Genomic DNA, 9,731 nt, shown 5'->3' with positions numbered 1-9,731 from the left:
TCAGGGAATTGGCTTCCCCTGTAGCAAATGCTGCTTCAGCTACATCAGCAGGAAGTACCAACACCATAACCTTTACTGTACTCTCTTTCCCCCTGCCAGAGCACATCACCTCCACAGCTTGCCTCTGCTACTCCACTAGCCAATGTGTGAGAAACTGGAAGTCATTCTTGAACCCAGGTTGTCTTGCTTCCAGGGAAATTCAGTTTACAGAAGATATAGTTGACAGTAAGAATTGTTGGTTTTGGTGGGCAAAGTTTGAAGTATATGGTCCGTTCTTTATACTATATTTCAGGGGCATAACTACAAGTGGAAGTTTGGGTGGGCCTCAAGTTAGATGAGAAGTGACCTGTCCCCAGGGCAAGTCATAGATCATAGAATCATAGAAGATTAGGGTTTGGAAGGGATCTCAGAAGGCCATCTAATCCAATCCCCTGCTCAAAGCAGGACCATCCCAGCCAGCTCTTTGTCAAGCCGCACTTTAAAAATCTCTAAGGATGGAGATTCCACCACCTCTCTAGGTAACCCATTCCAGTGCTACACCACCCTCCTGGTGAAAAAGTTTTGCCTAATATCCAACCTAGGCCTCCCCCACTGCGACTTGAAACCATTGCTCCTAGCTCTGTCATCTACTACCACTGAGAATAGCCTACAGTTGTTCAGGAGTTGGAGACTGAACTTCCCTACTCCTGCGTGGGGGGGGGAGGAGAGAAATCTTTGTATTTGTCCCAGAGAATGTAGCCATGGGTGGGCCTGAGAAAGCAATGGCGGGGAATGAAGGCAGAAAGGGGATGGGGAGGGGAAGTGTTCTGGGCTGGGTTGCTGTGTATGGAAGCTTTTGTTGTGTGGTGAATCCCTCCCATGTCTCTCCAACGCTGGAGACTGAAGGCCTGTTTGGGCTGCGCCCCACACATGGTGGCTAAGTGGATGCTGCACCCATGGTCATAGGATCCATCCAGGTCCCTGGAGCTGGAAATAGATTCTCCTTCCTGTCCTTGCTCTGCATCTTCTCCACCAGCTGCACTCCAGAGCCGTCCCAAGCTCAGCCAGAAGCATCGGGGGAGCATCCAAGGGGAGGACAGTGCTGGGATGGGTGCTCTGGGGTACATCTACACAGCAGCTGGGAGTGTGCTTCTGCTTCCCAGCTCAGGAAGACAGACGCGCTAGCTCTGCTTGAATACAGACCCACCTCGAACTCCTTGCTACCTCTGGGCCATTCTTTTTAGTTTGCCAACTTGAGCAGTTAGTTCATGTCTGTCTGCTTCACCCATGTTGGGAAGCACCTTCCTAGCTGCCATGCAGATGTGCTCTTCGAGTACGTCTATATTCGATCGGAAAGTCGTGATTCCCAGCTTGCAAAACGTACCTGGATGAGCTCTGCTAAAAACAGACGTTGCTGCAGCAGCGTGAGCTGCAGGATGGGCTAGTGCTAGCCGCCCTGAATCCATACAAGCATTGCAGATGGGTGTGCAGTGGGGCAGCTGCCCCGCACGCGCTACTGGTGCTGCTGTGACTGCAGCTATGGTCTGTTTTCATGCACTAGCTTGATGAGAGCTACTGTATGTCTCTGACATACCCTCAGGCTCAGATTTGGGTGGACCTGGATACCTGTTGGCTGGGGTGTAGCCCTCTCATGGCTATGCCCCTGCTACATTTGTGGTATTTGATATCGACAAAGAAAGGGCTTGATCTACAAGGGGACTTAAGCATCTAAAGTGGCAGACTAGGCATCTAACACCAACATTCAGGTGCCACTGAGATCCTCAAAGCCTCTGCTCAGCTGCTGTCTAACCCTGGAGGTTCCCCTATGCCCTGTGTGTTAGATATATTCGAAACCGCCTCGCATCCTGGGCAGCTCGGTAGTGCCAGGACTTATCTCACCCACAAGCCCCCCCTGGGATTCTCAAACAAGGCATTCACCTCCCTGTCTTGTCCGCAGGGCTTCATCGCGTAAGGGTTTTTGGACCATGCCTGTCAGCTTGGGCCTTGTACAAAAGAAAGCCAGAGTGCCCAGAGCAGGAATTTTGAGGGCTGGCTGTGTGTGTCCAGTTTTCCCAGTGGTTAGGGCACTCACCTGGGATGTAGGTTCAAGTCCCTGTTGTGCCTGATTTAAAGAGGGTATTTGAACTCACATCTCCTACAAACCATGAGTGCTCTGACCCCTAGGCAAGTCTGAGGTGGGACTTGCTTGCTCTCATGTTGAAACTGTGTCACTGTGTATAAAGCCTTCAGTATTGACAGGGTGGGAGAGAAGAGAGCGCATAGTGGTTTGGGCACTTACTTGGGATATGGGCAACCCAAATTCAAGTCCCTACTCCAACACATATTTACTTAGTTATACAAAGTTGAACAGGTTTAACAGGAGAGATTGAGACCAACCCAGCCCAGAGTACCCAGTAGCCTGGTGGTTAGGGCACTCACCTGGGCTAGGGGGATGTGGGTTTAAGCCCCTGTGGCAAATCAGGTGGAACAGAGATTTGAAAACTCCTCTCCACATCTGAGGAGAGTGCTCTGCCTACTGGACTAGTAGCTATAATGCAAAGGTGGGGAGTCTTTCCCTCTTCATTCTTTTTTTCCAGAAAGGACGGACCTGGGTTTGGTGCCTAACTCCAGGAGAAGGTTCACTGCTGTGACTCCTGAGTGGAGATAGGCATCTCCCTCTACACCAGAGTTAGGCACCTAGCTTCCTTTGAGGGGTGGGGCTTAGACGCTGCCCCTCTCTTGGCGTTTTCTATTGGTTAGTTTAGACTGCTCCCCACTCAGCATGCTGGCTTCTGTGCCTTGCATTCTTAGGCACCTATATTGTGTGTACCTAACCCAGGGTTTGTGAGTTGCACTGGCTAGCTATGCACCAAGAAGTGGTGGTGTAAGCTTCAGTTCCTCTGTGGTTATAGCCCACAGTAGTTTTCACGAGTTGTAAAAGCACCTTATTATTATTGTAAAAGGCGCTTATTAATATTACAGCCTGAAAGAAAGCAAATAGTAAAATCATTTCCGCTGACGTTAGTGGGACCACGTGCATACTATGTTTATTGTCAGTCTCACCGAAGACCCTCCAACTTTTTTTTTCCTTAAATGTTCATTGCCTGTCCTTTGAAAATCCAGGAAGGGAAATGCACTTGTTTGGAGGGGCAGTTCATATTTGGTCTTCCATTTTGTAAGTGTTCAGTGGGTGCTCAAGAAAAGTGTCAAAGTCCTGGAGCGCTGAATCCTCTGTCCCCAGAACAAGAACAGCTCAGCCAGTGACAGCACAACCTGTGCCTCACACCTGACCTGGTTAGTGGTGGGTGTTGTGCTCAGGTATGACAAAGAGGAGCTACTACAAAAAACAAACAAACCAGATACGTGATTTCATTTTGCAGTGCCCAGTCACTGTTTGGTTTCTCTGCTGAAGCTACCAGTGAAGGTACCACTTAGTGCCAGTATAAAGTCTGATACAGCTGAGACGGTTTCTAGCAGACAGACCACCAACCAGTCATCAAATAGTAATGAACTTCGGTCCCTTTGAGAGGTGGTTCTTTTGAATGCTGTTGAATGATCTTTGTTGATAGATTAGGTGTCTTATGTTCTACTTCTCTAGTTCCTGATCAGTGTGTTTATTATTTGGATTATGGTAGCACATAGAGATCCAGATCAGGGCCTGGTGGGGCCACATTGTGCTAGGTGCTTTACAAACACTTGTTGCGTCTTTAAAACACCAGCTTTTCTATACTACATTGTGTAATAAGTACAGATGGACACAAGCTGCGACGTGTGGTTCTGAACCAAATCGCAACAATGGTCAGGGATGTTTGACTCTGGGGATTTAGTTTGAGCCCGTCTCTATAACCAGTCCAGGCTTACTTTCTTCTTCCTGTCCTGTAATAGCTGATCATTGTAAATCACTCCACAGTCTATACAAATAACTGTAGCTTTCCCCCCAGTGAAATCTGTTGCTTCCAGAGGATGCTGTTACTCCCTGCTAGGGGAAGGAAAGAACTTTATATTGACAGCATGTTAGTCACACTGTTTACTAGTATTTTCAAGGCCTGACGTGCTGTGAGGCAGCAAAAAGTGGAAGAAAAATGGTTGACTTCAGCAGGACTGCTTGCATGTGGACAGCTAAGCAGGTGTGTGCGTGTTTGCCGGATAAAAGAATAGGGGTATTTATAACGCTGGATTGCCTCTATCTTACAGTATTACACAATACAAGTGTTTGTAAAAAAAAACAAAACCTTTGGGTTTATCTTTCTTGGAAGATGTATGGAAGGAAAGTGTTAACCTTTGTGTGTTCATAGACGGATGTGCAGTATTAATCCATCCACACATGATGTTTGTGAGTAAAGACCTGGGTGGCGATCTGATGATCATGCTTCCTGCCACAAGGTGGCACATTTGAAACGTTACAGAGATTATAGTTCTGCTGTTGCTTCTGCCCTGCATACAGTAGCTTTTGCTTTTCATTTGAGATAGACCCAGGTTCTGTGCTGAATTTCCTCAGCATTTGGGTTATTTGGGCCTCTCTCGCATTCTCATTGTTTTTCCAGTGGAAACATAGCATTATGGCAACACATCTTTTTCATGGTCCAAAGAGCCAGATCCTCAACGCTCATTGACAGCAATTGGCACTTTACAGGACTGGGCTCCGGTTACTAATATTGCTCCTCCTACAGTTTGTTGTATTCATCTCTGAGAAACTTGCCCAAGAGGTGGGGGTTGAGGAGAGGTCAGATGTGAAGAGAGCGGAAGGCAGAGAGGACAGATCATGTGTTTGTTCCTAAGGAGCAGAAAAAGCCAGTTTCCTCACTTCCAAAAAGTAAACTGTTGATTAAACACTTGCCCTCATCAATAAATAGACACAATGTGGTAAAACAATGCATGTGGAGTAGCAATGTCTGTAGAGCTGAGGGCACCTATTTCTGGAATATGTACGAGGAACTCTGTGCTACCTGATCTGATTAAAGGCCTACGAATTAATCTTTGCACTTGTATAGCATTCCCGAACACAGGATCTCAAAACTCACTAAACACACAAGTTTAGGAAAGCCTCACAAAACCATTGCCAGCACTCACAATTTCATTGTGAGTCTTGCACAAGACTTTAAAAGGGGTCCTTGTGGATTTCTGCCTTGAGTCTCAGGAAGTTTGTGCCCTTATCCAAAATGGCAATCACATCCCACTGCTGCTACTGGGACTGAAGCCAGAGGGTCCCCTCAGTGAAATAACTGCTATATCCCTTTCACATTTGTAAATAAAAGGGAGGGTGCCCTAGGAAAGATGGCCACCAAGTCCTGTAGTTTCTAATGAGACTGAAGCCAGGCTTCCCTCAGGAACAGTGGTATGGCTTTGTTATCATGAGGAGGGCAGGAAAATGAAAAGATGGGGCAGGAAAGAAGTAAGGGAGAGGTGTAAATGAGACAGGCCACTGAGTGTGTAGGGATGTGAAATAATGAGTTGGGGGTATATTTTTCAAAAATGACTTAGGAACCTAATTCCCATTTTCAGAAGTAACTTAGGCACTTAGCAGACCAAAGCTGTCTCTTTCGAAAAATGGGGTTTAGGCTCCTAAATCATTTAGGCACTTTTGAAAATTTCACCAAGGAAAAAAAACAACCCTCAAAGATTCTGTATGTTGCATTGCTGCTTGACATCAAATAAATGCTTGTTCTTTAAAAAGCCCATTTTGTGTGGCATAAATGGAGACATTACTGATTGCTGGTCCAAGCTAATCAGTAAATGGATTATGAAAACATACATATAAAGTAAAGTTCACCCAAGCAGCTTTACCTTGTGTGATCCTGCCTTTGGCAGCATTTCAGGGCTCATAACTTTACAAGGATAAACTGTTCTGTAGCAGTTTCTTCACGGTACCAAGTCCAAACAAGTTTTTTTTCCTGTGTTGGGTGTACGTGTCTTATCATTCCACCTATTTTGTCTAGTACAACCGTACTTAAGAGGCCAGGAAAAATTCTCAGTCCCCCTCTATAAATGTTTGGCCCTGATACAAGATACCTCAGAAGAGGCCTGCTGCATAAGATCTTGGAGTGGATTCTGTGTAAGAATATTTTTTACACTCTCTCCCACTAGTGGTTTCATTATAGACACTTCCCAGATCTTGAAGGAGTATTGATAAAGTCCAGAAAAAGCTTTAAAAATGAGGTGCCATAACCTAAACAACAAAGATAGAACAGACACTATGGGATGGTAAATGTATACAGTATTGTCAACTCTAAGCGTTCAAAAAATCATGAGCTGGGCCCCAAACACCATAAGAGCTTTATTAAATACTTACTTCTGGTTGTTGAGCCTTCAGGATGCACACGTGTCATGTTTGCAAGCTTCTCTCCACAACCAGAGCTAGACATTGGGTTGGTTTGTGAGACTCTCTGCGTTCATTCAATAAACACTCACACGACTCAAGGAAGTAGGGCATCAAGAAAAACACCAAATATCATAAGACTCGAGTGGGCAACAGTGACTGCCAGTGCAGCTGATTTCAATGACATGCTCAAAGATTCATAATAAGTCAGTGGCAGAGGTAAGACTAGGCTGCAGGAATCCTGATTGCCTGCTCCAACAGAGCCTCAGTGTGGATTAGGGCAGAGGGGATTATGGGATAGGAGAAAGCTAAAGGAAAGGGCAAGATAATCTTTTCCTGCTCCTAAAAATTTCTTAGCTGGGGGTGGATTGAGATGATGGTTTTGGCAGGTGACCATCCAGCTGGTGCTGCTTGTTATCCTTGCCCCTGGTGCAGATGCCATTGGTCCCAGCTGTGCAGGCATGAGTGCACCCAGCACTGAAGTCAGCAGGTAAATTGTACCTATTAGTCTATTTCCCTCTCGCTCAGCTAAATCTCCGTGCAGCACAACCTTTTGTTTGACTTGTGGAGCCTGTTGCATGTTAAAAGAAGAACATAGTCATGGAAATCAGATGGAAATCATTTTAGAGCTTGGGATTTAAAGATTATAAGCGATAGGAAATGTCAAACCTGTGCTTGTCCTGGCAATTAAGTTCTGTGCTCTGCCTCCAGCAAAGAGCCATTATTTGATTCTTCAGTGTCATATGACTCCCCTCCCTGTAACACAAGTGGCCAGTTATGCACTGCTATCTGCAGGCACCGGGGGAAAGATGGTTACTATAATGTATTAGTTATTATTTATATTGTGGTAGCATCCAGACACGCCAGTCAAGAACACCATAGTGCTAGGTGCTGTACAACCACGGAACAAAACGGCCATCCGTGCCTTGTTCCATTCCGCGTTGAACAGTGAGGTTTGGTTGCCCAGTTCAGTGCACAGGCAAAGGCCGTTGAAGTGAGGATGGCCGATATCCTCGTGCTATAGAGACCTGGATTCTACAAGTCCTTGCACAGTGAGGAAGCAGTGCATGCCAGGAAGGCCCTGATTCAGCAAGGAACTTAAGCATGAGCCTGACTTCTAAGCACATATTTCCATTGCAGCTGATAACACTGCTCACATCATGACATGAGACATGAGCTTAAGAACCTTGCTGGCTAAGGGCCCAAGTGGGCAGTGGCGTTGGAACAGGTTTTCTAGTGGGGGTACTGAAAGCTACTGAACAAAATTGTAAACCCTGTGTATGATGGAAACCACGGCAAGCCAGGGGGTGCTGCCACACCCCCAGCACTCCTAATTCCAGCACCCCGGCAAGTAGGTCTGGGGTCTGGGGATGGATGCAAATAAGGCGCAGTCTTTGCACTGAGTGGAGGAAGTCGCTCAAGCCCATGGCCTCACTCACAAACGTACAGAGCTAATAAGAGGTGGGGCGTGAGTGCAGAACAAGTGCTTAGCTGGGCTATTCCTTCTTGGCACCTACTCCTGCTCCAAGGCTGCCTTAACACGGGAGCTACGCACCAGAGTCCTGATTAATCAGGTTCCCCTTTGCCGCCTGTCCTGCTCATCCCTGCTTGCTCTGCATTTTCATTTACACTGGGCAGGCTCACGCACAGGGTATGCAGCTCCACTCCCGAACTAGCATCCAGCACCATTTCACTTAAAGAACCTTGTTAGTGCTACATTGAGACAGATCTGAGCCCTTCAGTTGTTGGCTCATAATTGCAGGGGCTAGTCTCTGCTTCACCCAATGGCATTGCTCTCTCAGTCCTCCCCGTTCTGCAATATCAAGCAGTGCTCTGGGAGGCTGGGTGCAGTGGGAAGAAATAATCACAGTCCTAAACATAGAAGCCTCACAGAGTTATTTTAGAGCTAAGCCGAAGCAAAAGAATTTGCTGCATGTGCTACCACCCGTGCAATTTCAGTGCAAATAACTGGCTACTCAGCTGTAGGGAATGTGACAGTGATTCAGTGTCCTGGGAGAGGGAGTGGGGCTGATTCCACCATGACACGTGGTAGATGGGGATGAGCATTAGGACTTGTAGCCAAGAGGACGCTTTCTGTGAAACTACTAGGCATGTTGCCCCTTTTTTCTTCCCCCCACCACTCTGCCCTCCTGGCTTGTGAGCAGACTGCTCCTCAGATATCCACAAGCCTGGTCTGTAGGTCACCACTGTCCGTGGGTCACTGCTGAAATGGTCCATCAGTGCTAGCGGCAGCCCCTGGGAGCACAGTACCGCCCCCCCCCACCCCCCGTTTCTCAGGGATGCTCAGTGGCAGCAAAGCTAAAAGGGGGCGGGGGGGGGGGTGTAGTGACCAGGATCCCATGGAGGCTGTGACATGCTTTAATGTTTGCAGCGAGCCCAGGCTGACTTTTGGTCACAAGTCTAGAGACAGATGTAGAAGACTCTGCATGCCTATAGCTGAGTAAAGGCGATGTGGAGAGCAAGATTCATTAGCAAGGGACAGAGTCTGCAGGAGACTCAGACGTGGTATTTTTCTCTTCCCTGCCACTGTGGCCTCCTTTGGTAACTAGATGGAGGACAGATGAATTCCTGCTACAGAGCGCTCATGAAAGAACCTTCTCATTTGAATACTACTTTTCACTGATGCTATAGGAGTACAATACACAGATAATGCATTGTGTTGACCTGACTGTTACGGTATATTGACCCGAGAGGATAATATTGACCTGGATTAATAAATCTTGAGCTGCTGCACAGAAATTAAGTTCTGCTTAACTCCCATGTAAAACTGAGGCAGAGTATGTGTAAGTGGTTTGCCCACGGTCACAAAGCAAGACAATGCAGAGCCAGGCATAGAATCCCTGAGGCTGGCGTCCCAATCCTCTGCTCGAATGCCTAGATCACAGACCTTTTCCTAGGACCTGCTCCAAAGCCCAGTGAAATTAATAGCTTCCCAGTGAGTCTATAGGCTTTGGATCAGGCCCATAGTCATGAACAGAACAGGGGTGGAACACTGGGTTTTTTAATGGTTTTAAAACAATGAGTTAAATATTGCTAAATGGTATGGACAATTTTGTTGTAAAATAAATTTTAAATGATTTCCCATGACAAATAACTCATTACACTAGTGCATGCTGCTTTTTAAAACTAAAATGGGCCCCCCCAAATCCTGTCTTTCATTTGAGTGACCTGGAATCATCCATTCAAAGCATCAGATTTGTCAGGCGAACGGTCAGCACACGTAAAATGCCCACAACCCATGTTGGTCTTAAGCCATTACAGTTCAGGGACTGCTAGCAGACGGGTGTCTGTTGTCAACAGTGCCCAATAATAGACTTACAGGCAGGGAATTCTGTGGCACGATCCAGCCCCTGACATTCAGTCCAGTCATGCACAGTGTCACACAGGGAAACACTGCTAGCACCTCTGCAACAAT

Source organism: Emydura macquarii, unplaced genomic scaffold, assembly GCF_026122565.2.
Source record: "Emydura macquarii macquarii isolate MOO-44397 ecotype Brisbane River unplaced genomic scaffold, CSIRO-AGI_Emac_v2 contig_1045, whole genome shotgun sequence".
Lineage (NCBI taxonomy): Eukaryota > Metazoa > Chordata > Testudines > Chelidae > Emydura > Emydura macquarii.
This window is presented reverse-complemented; position numbering follows the sequence as displayed.